The following is a 15,844-nucleotide window of genomic DNA, read 5'->3' as shown; positions in this document are numbered from 1 at the left end:
TCCAGCTAAGTAACCTTCTCTTCCCTTTTTTTGGAGTGAAGAGTTTTCCCATCTCTCTGTGATTTTTTTCTTTGAAGGAACATATTCTTCATGAGTGATCGTCCTTTCCACATTATGAGCTTGACTGATTATCCTCACCTCTTGTGTGCCTGACAGTATAGTTAGAACCTCCACCTTGATAGTAGAACTCAGAACCACTCCAGTTTTTTGGATCTTTACTGGTGAAAGTTACAAGAGCTTATGGTAAGAAAGTCCATGTAAGTTCCTTTGTAAGTTTAGTTTTATTCTAGCCAGGTCCTTTTCTAGAATGGAATATCTCTTAAGAGTAGCAACCATGTTAACTTTAGCTTCGGTTAATTCCTCTTCCAACTGAAATTGTCTACTACTTTCTTCTGTCTTCCCTTTGGACACTGACTTGCTAATATCAGTTAGTTGTTTACTCAGGAGATCATTCTCACATGAGATATTCTTATAAGTTTCTTAATACTCAGCCACCTACATACTTAGTTCAACCAACTCTTCTTTGTATGTGATTAGATCATCCTTTATTTTTCCTTTTTCACTTGTGAGTTCTATCACTTGGACACTCAAATCAATAACTTCTTCCTCACACTTCTCGAGGGCTTTCTTTAAATTTGTTTTGTCCTCACCTATCTTATTTAAGGAGTCAATTAGTATAAAGGAAAGAGCTTTCATCTTGTTAAGGGAGTAATTTTTCAGATTCTCTTTGATATCCAAGAGTGTTATAGGTCTACTATCATTTTCATGTAAGTCTTCCATCAAGGCAAGGAATGCATCTGAGGCTTGCCTTTTTCCTTATATTGCCATACAAGGAATTTCTTATTCTTGCTCTGCCTCATTTGAGTCGCTGATGAATCATTCCACCAAGCTGCAATCACCTGACTGGAAATTTTATCAGTCTCAATTTTCCATCTACACTTCTTGGTGACCCTCTTCTTCCCTCCTTTGAACTAATCTTCAGATCTATCCAAAGCTTCGAGAATCCTCTTGGTAATGCGAGCTATTTCACTGACTTCTGAGATGTAAGTAGCTTGTGAGGCCTCTATTTCTCAAGATCCTTCCAAGGTATTAGCCTTATTAAAGAAGACACACTCTGATACCAAATGAAGGGTTTGGGGTGGGTTACTCCTCAACTCAGGAAACTGTTCCTAGAATCACATAAGCAACAAAAACTAGGAGATAAATAAAATAATAAGTTCAGGAGTGCAGAAAAGTAAAGACACGAGATTTTTACGTGGAAACTCTTTGATCAAGAGAGAAAAACCACGACCTGCCTCCAGGATTTCAAGGTTCACTATATTCAAGTAACTCTACTACTTCTCATCTCAGCTAACTCTAGCTGATAACACCTCAAGCTAACTCTAACTGAACTCCTCAAGCTAACTCTAGCTTGGACAATCACTTAACTCTAGATGATTACAACGAGCTGATTACACCACAACACCTACTACAATCATAAGAAAATGTTGGCAAGCCTTTAAGTACATATTACAAAGACTCAACTATAACAAGGACATAAAGATAAACTCGATGAACGACAGGTTCCCTGTTACGGTTCCAGCCTTTGATTTGTAGTGTGGAATACTTCAGAAGGATCTTTAATTATGAGTATATGGGTGTTGGTTTTCTTGTTGTGGAAGATGAGCATTATATATTGAGACACAAGAAAAACCTAGAAGCAATCTCTTTGGTTGAGGCAAAAAGGTGACAGCAACTTTTCACAACTTTTGTACTATGTGTCAGCTGGAAAGTTGACTGTGAAAGCAACCAGTGAGCCCAACCTGTTCCCTAATACGAAAAAGGCCTTTGTCATCACAACAAGGGCTCTATGAAACAGGTCCCGAACTATGGATTTGTCAATCATCAAAACTAAGGACTTAACAAGATATTTTGTTTTAAAGAAAGGATCAAAGATTAATGTCTCTAAAAGTTTGAAACACGTCTGAATTGAAGAAGAGATCGCACTGATAATCTACTGAGGATCTCCATAATTATTTCCTCTTGTAATTGAACCTATGAACTAATTATCAACATCCATCACGTGTTTTTTATTCTTTGACGGCTGTACAATTCTTTTCAACATAACTTTGCGGGGCTTTGAGAAGAATTGTCTTTTGTGTTATCTTCGGAGTTTCTCTATTGCTTAGAGCAAAAAGATTTGCTTTTTGTGCCATCTTTAATTTGGAGCTTCTTGATCGAAAACAACTAGATTTTCTAACTTCAATTTGTTAGATCAAGAAGGAATCTTTAGAAAAAGGACATGTGTGTGTAAGAATGGTACTCCTTAATTTTACTTCCTCCTAATTAACAAAAATCTGGTAATGAGGGGACAAGAAGTTGGACATTGTAAATTTATTAACACGACCCAAGAAGACAAGTCTTATTTTTTTTCCAATGACATTTCAAAAAACAAATCTAGTTTAGCTCACAGACAAAATAAAGTTTCTATATATTGGAAAGCACTAAACTTATCGAATGCCAGGGTGATAGGGGGCTCATAATCCTCATCTTCATCATCAAATCGAGTTTCTTCAATACTAGTGTTGCCAGATTCACATAGCTTATAAAATGTGTAATCCCTCAAGTTGTAACGTATGATCATTTTGGGGATGTGCAAAATCATGAAAGTGTCTTCCTCTTTCTCTCCTCTAACAACACAAAGCACAACCATCGCGAAGTAATTCCAGTCTGTTGGTTCAAGATAATGGCGAATCATATGAGCGAACGTGTTAATAACATCTTCAACATTCACTTGGTATTTCAAGTACCACTCTGTGCCATCACTTTTCATCTCGTAAATGTTATAAAAAGTGAGCTTCTGACGGCTATGCACTTGGACTAGATGCTAATATCCACAAGACTCTCCGTAATAAGCAACTCTGACCTCCTGATCATCATCCCAACTTCGACCAATGCAAGGCATGGGAAACTTTTCGAGCTTTTCTTGTTCCACATTGAAACGTAACGGGTTGTCACCATATATCCAATAAATTGCACCATTCCAATAAACTCCAGTATGCGTGAATCCTATATCATAACGAGCAAGAAAAGGTGGACCCAAAACTCTCCATTTCTTAGTATCAGATGAATAAATCTCGATTTGATAGTGTTGATAATCAGGAAACACTTCATCAGACAATCGGATGCAAACCACTTTGTAATTTTGCGATTTCCATGGATCAAATGCTAATTTCATCCCAATAACCGCCCTGGATGTATTTCTTTGCCCTTCCGGTCTTGGAAGTGTGGTGAATTGTTGGGTAGTTGGGTTGTACACATAGTAGTTTTGGTTATGTTGACCATGAACGCGAAAGCTACAACAGAGCAAAAGTCCATTGCAAGATTGCAAGATTCTAATTCCAAAAGGGTCGTCTACGAAAGTGAGTTTGTGGAATGGTGATTGAATTGGATTTTCGGGGCTGAAGGATACGAATTCATGAAAAGGGTTTATCAAGAAAGAAGAACAGTGCAGCAAGAGGCCAATGGCAGGGTTGAAATGGGGGACTCTGAGGCTGGTGAATTCGGGGCTAGTGATTAGATAATTCCATTTTTTTGAGACGCATTTGCAACGCACGAGTGATTTTCCTGGAAGACGGAGGAAGATCTCTATCAACATCTCTTCATTAGAAAACACTTGATTTGTAGAAAACGCTGATAAACAACTTGTTTTAATCATCTTTAATCTGGTTTTAATTTGTCGGATCGATTTTGTGAAGAATAGTAACATATGCATGTACTATTATATAGTTCGCCGAAGATTTAGCTTGCGGAGAACGTTTCCTCTCAACTACAAGTGTTGTACTTCTTTCGTTTAAAAAAAAAATGACCTACTTTTCTTTTTAGTTTGTTTAAAAAATATGATTTCTTTCCTTTTTTTTTTTTTTTGCAATACTTTAATTTCAACTTTCCATATGACATGTTTAGGACCACAAGATTAAAGGACATCTTGGTACATTTAACACAACTTTAATTTAAGGCCACAAGATTCAAAAGTTTCTTTATTTTCTTATAAACCTTGTGTCAAATCAAAATAGGTCATTTTTTTTTAAACGGAAGGAGTATTAATTAATCTTTCTCCCAATAATTAAGTCAAAGCCAAACGAACATATTATTTGCTTAAACTGATCAGCATTGTTTACTTTGTTTGTTGGATAATTGATTGCTCACATGCAATTTGGCTCTCAAGTCAACTCATTTGCCAGTTAATTTACTTTAAACTAAGCATAAAGTAGCATTAATTTACTTTGATTGTTGGATTTGATCCCTTGCGTGCGCTATTTGGCCTCAAGTCAACCCATTGTCAGTTATCTACAAGATGCCAGCTAGGAACTTGAGTTTACCAGCTCGAGAACCAACCATAAACTTATGCTCCCTTGACCAAAATTGTGAAGGGGAGTTAATGCAAAGTCAAAGATTTTTAAGAGAGAAGTATCTATTATCCCTGAACTTGTCGATTTTACTCATGGTACATCTGAATTTTGACTTGTCTTACATATCCTCAAACTTATTGCTTTTAGTAAGTCGCGTGACCCTTTTTTATTGATGTGGCAAAATGTTTATAGTCACACTCCATCACGCGCGTGATGGAGTATTTTTTTTGGGTCAAATCAACATTTTTTATGATTAAAAATAAAAAAAATCTATTTTTCTTTAATTTTTTCAAAAATCTTAATGACCCCTCTCCTATTTATTATCCCTCATCCTCCATTACTTTCAATCTATAATAAAATTAATTCATTTATTAATTTTGTAAAACTCCAGTTTATTAATTAGTTTATGAAATAAAAATTTCATCAGTTTATTAATTTTGTAAAAATTTTGTTTATTAATCTAAAAGAAAAATTCATCCATTTATTAATCCAATCTAAAACTTCAGTTTCCATTCCTATGAAACTCTTTCAATTTTGTAATCTTAATTATGCATATCATATGAGCTATTGTAACTAAAAAAATGTACTAAATATCGAAGCAGATATTTTAAAAAATAATAACAAAATAAATACTAAAGAAATTAAGACACATTCTTACAATAAAGAGAATGTAGTTATATTGATTATCGATTTTTAGTCGCTAACAATTTGATTTTTAATTTAACTGATAAAAAAATACTCATAAAATAGAAAATAGAAAAAGTAGTAACTAACATGAAAAGAAACTGAATCTTAGTCGCAATCAAAATCCTACTTATTGGGTGTAATATATATATATATATATATATATATATATATATATATGGGGTGTAAAATAATAATTTAGCATAAACTTATTGGGTTATCGGTTTATCCAATAACCCAATAAAAAAATTGAAATCGAATCAATGACCTAATAATTTTTTTTTATATAAAATCATTAAAAAATCGTTAATCCTATAACGATAAATCAATAACATTTTTATCGATTTGATTTTTGTACGTCCCTAACTTAAATTGAAATTTCTTACCCAGTTAATTATAATAAGAAACATATTTGTGCATGTGATTCTCCTCAAAATCCTAATCGAAAAACTAATCGGAAACTACTATGAAACACTAATTGGAAAAAAATAATTTCATATTTTTAACACACCAAAAAATATAAATTTTTAGATAATAGCTAACTTGATCGACGAAAATTCAACCTTTCACTATTTTGGAGTAGAGAAAAACTGAAAAATATAATTTTTTTGGAGAGAAATCGGATAATTAAGGGTAGAAGTGAGTTATTTTTTAATATAGGATAAATATAAGGGAAGTGGATGGTATTTATCCACATTGACAGCCACATCAACACTTTTTTCCACATGTACGCACATGATATACACGCACTGGACAGTCAGCAAAAAAGGGCCTCACGACTTACTAAAACAACAAGTTCGGGGTACTTAGGACAAGTCAAAGTTTAGGTATACCATGTATAAAACTCGACAAGTTCAGGGGTAATGCATACTTCTCTCAAGATTTTTTCTCTCTAATTAACTACGTTCATTCTCTGGAATTAAAGTTTGTATTCTCCCAAATTAACCAGATTCATTTCCTGAAATTAAAGTTAGTCAAGATTAATTTCTTGAATTAATCAAGTCCACATCCTCGAATGTACAATCTCTTTGACATTGTAAATCAAGAAACTTGTTTTTTCAATTGTATTTCAAACTAGATGTTAACTTCTCATAATGTATTCACAAGGATTACAAAGATTCAATATATTGGAAAGCACTTGGACTTGTCAAGTTCAAGGGATACAAGGGTTACTGGAACCTTACAATCCTCATCTTTCTCTCCAAATTGATAGTTGTCTTCGTCATTAGTACTAGTATTTCCAAATTCACCTAGCTTGTAAAATATGTAATCCTTTAAGTTGTAACGTATGATCATTCCGGGAATATGCAACACCATGAAAGCGTCCTCTTCTTTCTCTCCTCTGACAACCAAAAGCACAACTATCACGAAGTAATGCCAGTCTGTTGGCTCAAGGTAATGGAGAATTGTATGAGGGAATGCATTAACAACATCTTCAACATTCACCTGATATTTCAAGAACCACTCCATGCCATCACTTTTCATCTCATAAATGTTGTAAAAAGTGAGCTTTTGTCAGCTATACACTTGGACTAGATGCAAATATCCACAGGACTCTCCGTAATAAGCAACTCTGCTTACCTCATCATCATCCTGACTTTGACCAATACAAGGCATAAGAAACTTTTTCAGTTTTTCTTGTTCCACGCTGAAATGCAAGTACTTGTCTCCACATCCCCAATAAATGGCATTGTTCCAGTAAACTTCGGTTTACACGAATCCTATAATGTAATGAGCAGGGAACTGTTAAAACTTTGAAGTTTTGATGAATGACAATATGAATGAAACAAGTTGATATGAGTTAATTCAGTGCAACTGAAAACTTCAACTTACTGATCACGTGGGAAATAAAACAAGTTGAATTTGATTCAAACACTTGATGATAAGGGGAAACAAGTTGAGTTGAAAAAGGAGTCCTACGTAAAGAAGGAGTTTCACTTTCGAGCATATCCTGAAGAGTCCTATGTGTAGAAGGAGAAAGATTCTGCAGATTGAAGATGTCTATGCAAGATAGGAAACATATAAATTGAAGGACTCTTTATTAGATCAATGAAGTTTTTGATGACTGACACATGAATGGAACATGTTACTTGACCTGGTCCAAGCATAGGAAGACAGATTTCAGGTTTTACTGATAGATACAGATAAAGATTGCTGAAAGTTAGGAACGAATGAGCAAGCCTAATTCTGATAGACTCAAGCTACTGATCACGTGAGAAATTGAAGAAGTTGTGGTTGAGTAAAATACTTGAAGATAAGTTGATTTAAAGAGTTGAAGTTTGACTACAACACTAAGGAGACAAGAGTTGGAATTGAAGAAGGAGTCTCACTTGAAGTAGAACTCTATGTAATGAGAGTTTTGATTAAAGGAGGAGTTTAAAATAAAGAATGACTCTTTGGAGAGTTGTGCTTAAATAGAAGATGCATCATTCAGAGTAATTCACGCACTTACAAAGAAGAAAAGCACAATCGACAGATTGACTTCAAGAAGTGCTACTCAATCACTGAAGAAACACATTGAAGAACCTGGTCCTAAGTATAGAATCCAGCTAAGAGTTTTAGCGTTGATTTTTAGAGTTGTTCATTATGTTTGAACTATTGATGTAATATTAGTTTCAGTGTGTTATAAACTAAATTAGGAGCTAGTCTTCGAGTTGGGGAAAACTCAGAGACTTTGGGAAAGCATACCTTGGGAGGTGTGTGTGTAGTTAGAAATTAGAGTTTATAATTCCTAGTTGTTGAGTCAAAGAAATTAGAGTTTATAATTCTTAATTGTTGAGTTATAGGGATTAGAGTTTATAATTTTTATTTGTTGGTTACAAGAGTTTTGTAATCAGTCGTTGTTGAGGCTCCGAGTTATTTAGTAAAGTTGGGGTTAAATCCTGTAGAGGTACAGGTCATGGTTTTTTACTCTTTTTTGAGTCGAGTGTTTTCCACATAAAAACCATTATGTTCTTTACTTTCTGTTTTACTGCTTCCTTGAAACACGTCAGGCAACCCGTTCCATCGATAAGCAATAGTTAGATGAAAATAAGATAATTACTAGGGCACGAATTCTTAACAAGTGGTATCAGAGAGAGGTTGTCTTAAAAAGGGCTAGCACCTAAGACAAAGATCAATATGATGAATTCTGCACCACCTACTGTTCATAGTGAAGGTCAATCCACTATTAGACCTCTACTCTTTGATGGTTCTCACTTTATTTTTTTGGAAATATAGGATGGAAACATTCATTCAAGGGGAAGACTATGAGTTATGGGACAGGATCACTGATGGTCCTATTATTCCAATGAAGTTAAAAGATAGTAAATAGGCCAAGAAGGTAAGAAGTGAGTTTACGGCTAATAACTTAGTGGCATTAAATAAAAATGCTAAGGCAAAGAACATCTTAGTCTGTGGACTAGGACCGGCTGAATACAACAGAGTGTCAACCTGTACCACTGCTAAGCAAATCTGGGATGGACTGGTCAATGCACATAAGGGTACCTCTCAGGTAAGAAAATACAGGATTGCTCTTTTCTTTACTGAATACGAAGCTTTTAAGATGAAGGAGAATGAAACCTTGCATGGAATAATGACAAGGCTTACTGCCTTAACAAATGAGTTGACTTCTTTAGGAAAAGTCATCACTGTTGAAGAACAAGTTGAAATGGTGTTGAGGGTGCTACCAAAATCAAAATAGAATGTTAAAGTGACTGCTATTAGGGAGAAAAATAATGATCTAACAGGCATGACACTAGATGAACTAGTAGGGAATCTGAAAACTTATGAAACGGAAATTGATGGAACTAAAGAGCTAGCAACCCTTGAGGATACCTTAGCTCTGAAGGCATCTGACAGTAATGAAGAAATTGAACTTGATGAAAAACAAGTTTCCTTTATAGCTAAGAACTTCAGTAAATTCTTCAAAAAGAAGAAGGGAACAAGTAGCAAGAAATAGTCCAATGACAATCCAAATGGATATTACAAGTATGGTAAGACTGATCATCAGATCAGGGATTGTCCTGTCTGGGAAATAGAATAGAGAAAGGAAAGAGCTAAAAAGAAATTGATAGAAAAAATCAAAAAGAGGGAAGAATATGTAATGGTAGCAATATGGGGATCTAACTCAGATGATGATGAAGTTGATGAAACAACACTCATGACTCTTGGAGATTCAGACTTGGAGGAAGAAAATGATATTTCTGAGGTAAGTATACTTGAACTTAAAGAAAAGTTGCATTTGTTTTCTAAAACAAAACTTATTTTCTTAATAAGTGCTCTAATTGATGATTACCAAGAATTAACTTCTGATAGAGATGAGTTATTCAACAATCTTGCAAGTCTCAAATTTGATTTTGTTGATCTAGAAACTTGTAAAAACATTGTTGAAAAGGAAAACTGCACTCTTAAGGAACAGGTTCGCAGACTTGATTCATCAAACCTAACCCTCAAATCTAAAATCTTGAAATTGACTCTTTCTAAAAAGGGAAAAAAGGTCAAAAGTAAGGAACAAGAAAAAATTGAGTTAGAATTGACTAAGATTAAAAATGAATACTTTTGTGAAAAAAAAGGTTAGTCAATTGAGTCAAAAAGTTTCTAAATTGAAACTTGATCTTGAAAGAGCTAATAGATGGACACATTCTTCAAGAATTATTCAGAAGCTAGGTCAAAGAACTCACAATAAAAAAACTGGGTTGGGCTTTTATAAAAGTTCTAATGCTATTAAAGATCTGTGTTATATTTCTGGTAACTAGAGGCATCCAGCTACTGAATGTCCAGTTACAGTAAAAAGAAAATCAAGAAGTATAAGCCTAGCAAAAAAATCTGATTCCATATTAGCACAAGCTAATAAGAAGGTCAAATCTGGTCAGAGAAACAGGTCACATAACCTGTTGCCTCGATGGGATAGAAGAAACCTCATACATCCTTTCTCTCATAAGAAAGGACCCAAGCTCGTCTGGGTGCCTAAAGTTAACCTCTAATTTGTTTTGCATGTGAGAGTGAAAGGAGGCAAGCAAAATTTGTACTTGGATAAAGCTTGCTAAAGGAATAAGACTAGAAGAAAATAAAGTTTCTTTCACTCACCACATTTAAAGAGAAAATAGATCATTTGAAAGATGGCCAGATTTGTAGTGCTCGTGTAAGGGGAAAGCAAGGGAGATTTAAAAAAAAAATAAAAAAAGAGAATGACTGTGAAACCGATGAGCATGCACAGGAACATATTATACCACCTGTTTCAACTGTTGTACAGATAGAGGGCATATTGACAGGGAGAACAACAAATCAAGAAATTGATACATCAATAACACCAACACAAGCTAATGATAATTTTGTTGGTAATTCATAAGAATTAGTGTTGTCCCAAGAATCTTGAGATATCTCATGGGAATTAATGGCTTGACATATGGTATTCAAATGAAAGTAATTTCACTATAGAGGGCAATAAAAATGTTGACTATGTGGGTTACTTAATTGACTGGAGAAGCACCATAGGCACTAAGTAGAGAGCATTTTGAAAGGAATAGGTTAGACTGGGGATGATTAAAATTGCATGAAATCCCCTCAATGATTGACTAGAATAATTATTTTTCTTCTTAATCTTATTAGCTAAAATGTTATTCTATTCAGTTTTGCATATTTAGTTGTGTGTCCCAATTCCATATTTTTGACTTTTCTAACCTAATTTTGTATTAAATTGTGCAGAAAAATAGGTACAAACAAGCAATTGTGTCCATAAAGTTCTTCTTATCAAGTATGTTGTATACTGACATAAGCATAGGCTATCTAATTTGAAACAATTGAGCACACCTGTTTAATTCCACACACTTCATCCTCTTATTGTCTAATAAAGCTGATGAATTGGTTGACCAAACTTTCTTTGATTCTCTCCAAATGGGTGTGCATAAATGTGTTAATCCTACACCAGAAAATCCTTCTTCTTTCTCAACCAAAATATCAGTTTTGTACTATGAATTTTCCAAGCTTGATCATCAATCATATGCAACATATGTTTCTGAAGAATGAAAAGGCACATGCTTTCCCTTTTAGTTCCTAATTGGTTATTTTTTTTTAGACTTCTCAGTCCTAAATTAGGTTTGACTTATATAAAAAATAGATGTTCTTGAAAAGATGAGTCATGTTGCTCTACCTATTTCAAAAAGGAGGGCTAACACTCATTTGAAAAAAATCTAAACTAGACGCTGCATAAGACAGTCATGAAGTGGAATAAGAGGTCCTTAAGGCTAGGATCATGACTTTGAAGCTTGACCTTGATTGATAGAGGGATGAAAATATTGAAGTCATTCATTAATTGACACAATTGATATCACCTGTTCCACCTTCCTCATTAGATCCTCACTATTTGTATCCTTAGCCATGTCCCACTTTTATACCATTATTTTTTAATGCTCAATTATTTTTCTTTGTTCAGTACTAGTTTAGGTTTAATGTGGAACATGCTCTGTTAGTTAAATGAAATGGTTATCTTTGCTAAATTGACTTATATTTTTGCTCTCTTTAATACATTACTAGGTTGGCTAAAGTCTTTGTCTGATTGTTTTGGTGATAGCCCCAGTGACCATGAATAGCATAACAAATCACTTTGGCTAGTATATTATTGCATTGGAATGGTTTTTTGATGATGCCAAAAATGGGAAGATAAGAGGGTTGTGTAATGTTTATGACCCATTGACTAACTTATTTCATTCTAGTGTTTTATACTTTAGTTCCTACAGGTGAATATATTTGAATGCACAAAGATAAGAGGTTTGTCATCATCAAAGGGGGAATTTGTTGGAACCTTGAAGTTTTGATAAATGATAATATAAATGAAACAAGTTGATATGAGTTAATTCAGTGCAACTGAAAACTTCAACTTACTGATCACATGGGGAATATAACAAGTTGAATTTGATTCAAACACTTGATAATAAGGGAAAGCAAGTTGAGTTGAAAAAGGAGTCCTATGTAAAGAAGGAGTTTCACTTCTGAGCATATCCTGAAGAGTCCTATGTGTAGAAGGATAAAGATTCTGCTGATTGAAGATGTCTACGCAAGACAGTAAACATATAAATTGAAGGACTCTTTGTTAGATCAATGAAGTTTTTGATGACTAACACATGAATGGAATACGTTACTTGACCTGGTCCAAGCATCGAAAGGCAGATTTCAGGTTTTACTGATAGATGCAGACAAAGATTGCTGAAAGTCAGGAACAAATGAGCAAGCCTAATTTTGATATACTCAAGCTACTGATCACGTGAGAAATTGAAGAAGTTGTGGTTGAGTAAAATACTTAAAGATAAGTTGATTTAAAGAGTTGAAGTTTGACTACAACACTAAGGAGATAAGAGTTGAAATTGAAGAAGGAGTCTCACTTGAAGTAGAACTCTATGTAATGAGAGTTTTGATTAAAGGAGGAGTTTAAAATAAAGAATAACTCTTTGGAGAGCTGTGCTTAAATAGAAGATGCATTATTCATAATAATTCATGCACTTACAAAGTAGAAAAGCACAATCGACAGATTGACTTCACGAAGTGCTACTCACTGAAGAAACACATTGAAGAACCTGGTCCTAAGTATAGAATCCAGCTAAGAGTTTTAGCGTTGAGTTTTAAAGTTGTTCATTGTGTTTGAACTATTGATGTAATATTAGTTTCAGTGTGTTATAAACTGAATTAGGAGCTTGTCTTTGAGTTGGAAAAAACTCAGAGACTTTGGGAAAGCATACCTTGGGAGGTGTGTGTGTAGTTAGGAATTAGAGTTTATAATTCCTAGTTGTTGAGTCAAAGGAATTAGAGTTTATAATTCCTAGTTGTTGAGTTATAGGGATTAGAGTTTATAATTTCTATTTGTTAGTTACAAGAGTTTTGTAATCAATCGTTGTTGAGGCTCAGAGTTATTTAGTGAAGTTGGGGTTAAATCCTGTAGAGGTACAGGTCGTATTTTTTTACACCTTTTCGAGTCGGGTGTTTTCCACGTAAAAATCATTGTGTTCTTTACTTTCTGTTTTAGTACTTCCTTGGAATATGTCAGTGGGACACGTCAGGCAACCCGTTCCATCGCTAAGCAACAGTTACGCGAAAATAACATAATCAGTAGGGCACGAATTCTTAACAGGAATGATGGACCTGAGAATCTCCATTTCTTTGTTTCAGATGAATAAAACTCGATCTGATAGTGCTCAGGATCCAATTCAGACCTTTGGGTGCAAATCACATTATAATAAGACGATTTGCATGGATCAAACGCTAGTTCCCTCCCAAGAACATCCTTGGTAATCATTGATTTCCATCCTGGCCTCGGAAGTGTGACGAATTGTTGGGTAGTTGTGTTGTATACATAGTAGTTTTTGTTAGGTTCGAGAACACGAAAGCTGCAACAGAGTAAAAGTCCATTGCAAGATTGGAGAATCCTAACTCTAGTAGGATCATCTATGAAACTGAGCTTGTGGACTGGTGCTGAAATTGGATTTTCGAGGGTGAAGGGTACAAATTGGTGAACATTGATCACGTCAGAAGAGCAGTGCAAGAAGAGGCCACGGGTAGGGTTGAATCGTGGGTTTCTAAGGCGAGTAAAGTGAGGACTAGTGATTATAAAATGTCATTGTTTTGAGACGCAATTTCATCGAATAAACGATTTTGCAGGGAGGTGGAGGAAGATTTTTGTCAAAAGTCATTTTTTTTTTTGGTTTTCCAAGGTATCCCCACAACCAGCATCCGTGAGACTAATCCTTCATTCTTCGGTCAGTGCATTTTGCGGTAAGGAAACTGGCCACAGAGTTTACTCCATTCGCCAGAGGTGGGGATCGAACCCCCGACCTCTTGCTTAAAGGACATAGCGCTGAACCACTATGCCAACTCTGGTGGTTTTGTCAAAAGTCCTTCGTTGTAAGACAATTGATCATTTGCAGATGCTGGTGAACAGATATTGGGCATACTGTTATTCAAACTTCGTAACTTTTTTGGTGTTTGTTGATGCAAGGAACAGCTTTGAAAATGCTGTATTTAAGCTGTTTAATTAAGTGATCTCCTATTAGGAGGCTCCTAATTCAGAGAACTTTTTCTTAAGATTACTTCTTTTTGCTTATCTTGTTGATGGGTCTGATTCTTAAAATATTGAAATTTAATAATTCCTCCTATTCAATTTGTTTGTTATAGTTTACAGGACACTGAATTAAAAAAAATATGAGAAACATTTTTTATATTATAATTTTAAATTAAATATACACGTAATTTATCACAATATCTTTTTATTTTGAGTTCTTAAACTTGTCACCGGAAATGTTAAAACTAAAAAATTATTAAATTAGTAAAACACATTCTTATGCTGACTAAAAATGAAAACAAAATAGAGAAATTAAATCTGAGGGACATAACAAAGTCAATGAAATCGTTGTACATAGATTAATTCATCGTAGTTGTGGACATGTACTGCATGCGAAACTTAATGAATTACTACTAGTTTAACAAACCTTCGCTTGTTTTGGGATAACAAATTTGTTCCTAATTCCCAAAAAAAAAATAAAAAAAAAAATTGTTCCTAAGAGGAATATTAGGTATAGAAAAAGTTTAATATTGATTTATAAGCCTTGTTTTCTAGTCTCATGTCTTCTAATATTCAACCTATAAAAGTTATAATTATGATTTTCTTTTTCAGACGAATTCAGAGTTGAAGTTCATGAGTAAATAACTTAAAAAATTACAAATATATAACAATAATAGTAATTAAGTTCACAAAACCGTTATGCAAGAACCATAATGTAGGAATTGTTTTTGATAATAGTAACAATATAATGGTATATAATTTGGTATGACTTTATCTATTGTTTAGTTTGTATTTTAAACTTTGCATAAATTATTCATGTATTATTTGATACACCAATTTGTATGTTATTTTATCCTTAATTTAGTATGGAATAATAATATGGGTTCGTTTCATGTTTCATAGGTATATAATATTACTTTGTCTCATGTTTCATAAGCTTTTTTTCAACTTCGTATTAGTTAACTTATACCGTAATTTTAGTTAATTTTATGCCTAATTCAAGATAAAATAATAGTTCTATGATTGGTAATACATAAATAAGATACTATTTTTCTTCTTTTCTAACCTTTCAAATATATTTCACAACCTGATATAGAATTGAAGAAAGAACAACTAACTCCTATATTCATCATTTCATTGTCTAAAGTGAAACTTATAAAGTAGGTCAATCAAAATTCAAAATTTTACCAGAACAGCTTTAGTAAGCTAAAGTTTTTGTTAATGCCACAACCAAACATGCAACACATCCTTGTAAAAATAAACTCATGTTATATATTTTACCATATATAAATCATTTTTAGTACAAAATGCAAAGCAAACGTCCTATAAAAGCTAATCTCTCTCCACTTCATTTTTAGTATACACCAAAATCTCTCTCCACTATACACTACTAAAAAAAACTGAAAAAACAACCACAAAAAACCGATCACACATTGTGGTCAGAAAAAACCGACCATAAGTGGTTGGTTTTTAATTTTTTTTTTAATTTTTTTTTAAAAAGCGACCACATGTGGTTGCTTATATATTTTTAAAAATTAAAATACTTATTAAAATAATTTTTCTATTAATTATTATTTATTTTACAAATAAAAATAAAAAAAATAACAAAACTGACCACTAGTGGTCGTTTTTAATTAAAAAAAAAAGAAAATACTTTAAAAAAAACCAACCAATTGTGGTCAGTTTTTTAATTAAAATAAATAAATAATTTAAAAAAAATCGACCACTAGTGGTCGGATTT

At 33.6% G+C, this 15,844-nt stretch overlaps 2 pseudogenes; both read right to left on the bottom strand.

Annotated features, from left to right (window-relative positions):
• Positions 1–2,446: 2,446 nt before the first annotated feature.
• Positions 2,447–6,030, bottom strand: LOC107868785 (annotated as a pseudogene).
• A 154-nt stretch (positions 6,031–6,184) lies between these two features.
• Positions 6,185–13,728, bottom strand: LOC107868784 (annotated as a pseudogene).
• Between the last annotated feature and the right edge of the window lie 2,116 nt (positions 13,729–15,844).

This window comes from Capsicum annuum, chromosome 4 (assembly GCF_002878395.1).
Source record: "Capsicum annuum cultivar UCD-10X-F1 chromosome 4, UCD10Xv1.1, whole genome shotgun sequence".
Classification (NCBI taxonomy): domain Eukaryota; kingdom Viridiplantae; phylum Streptophyta; class Magnoliopsida; order Solanales; family Solanaceae; genus Capsicum; species Capsicum annuum.
Note: the sequence above shows the minus strand (reverse complement) of the source record. Positions and strands in the feature narration are given on the sequence as shown.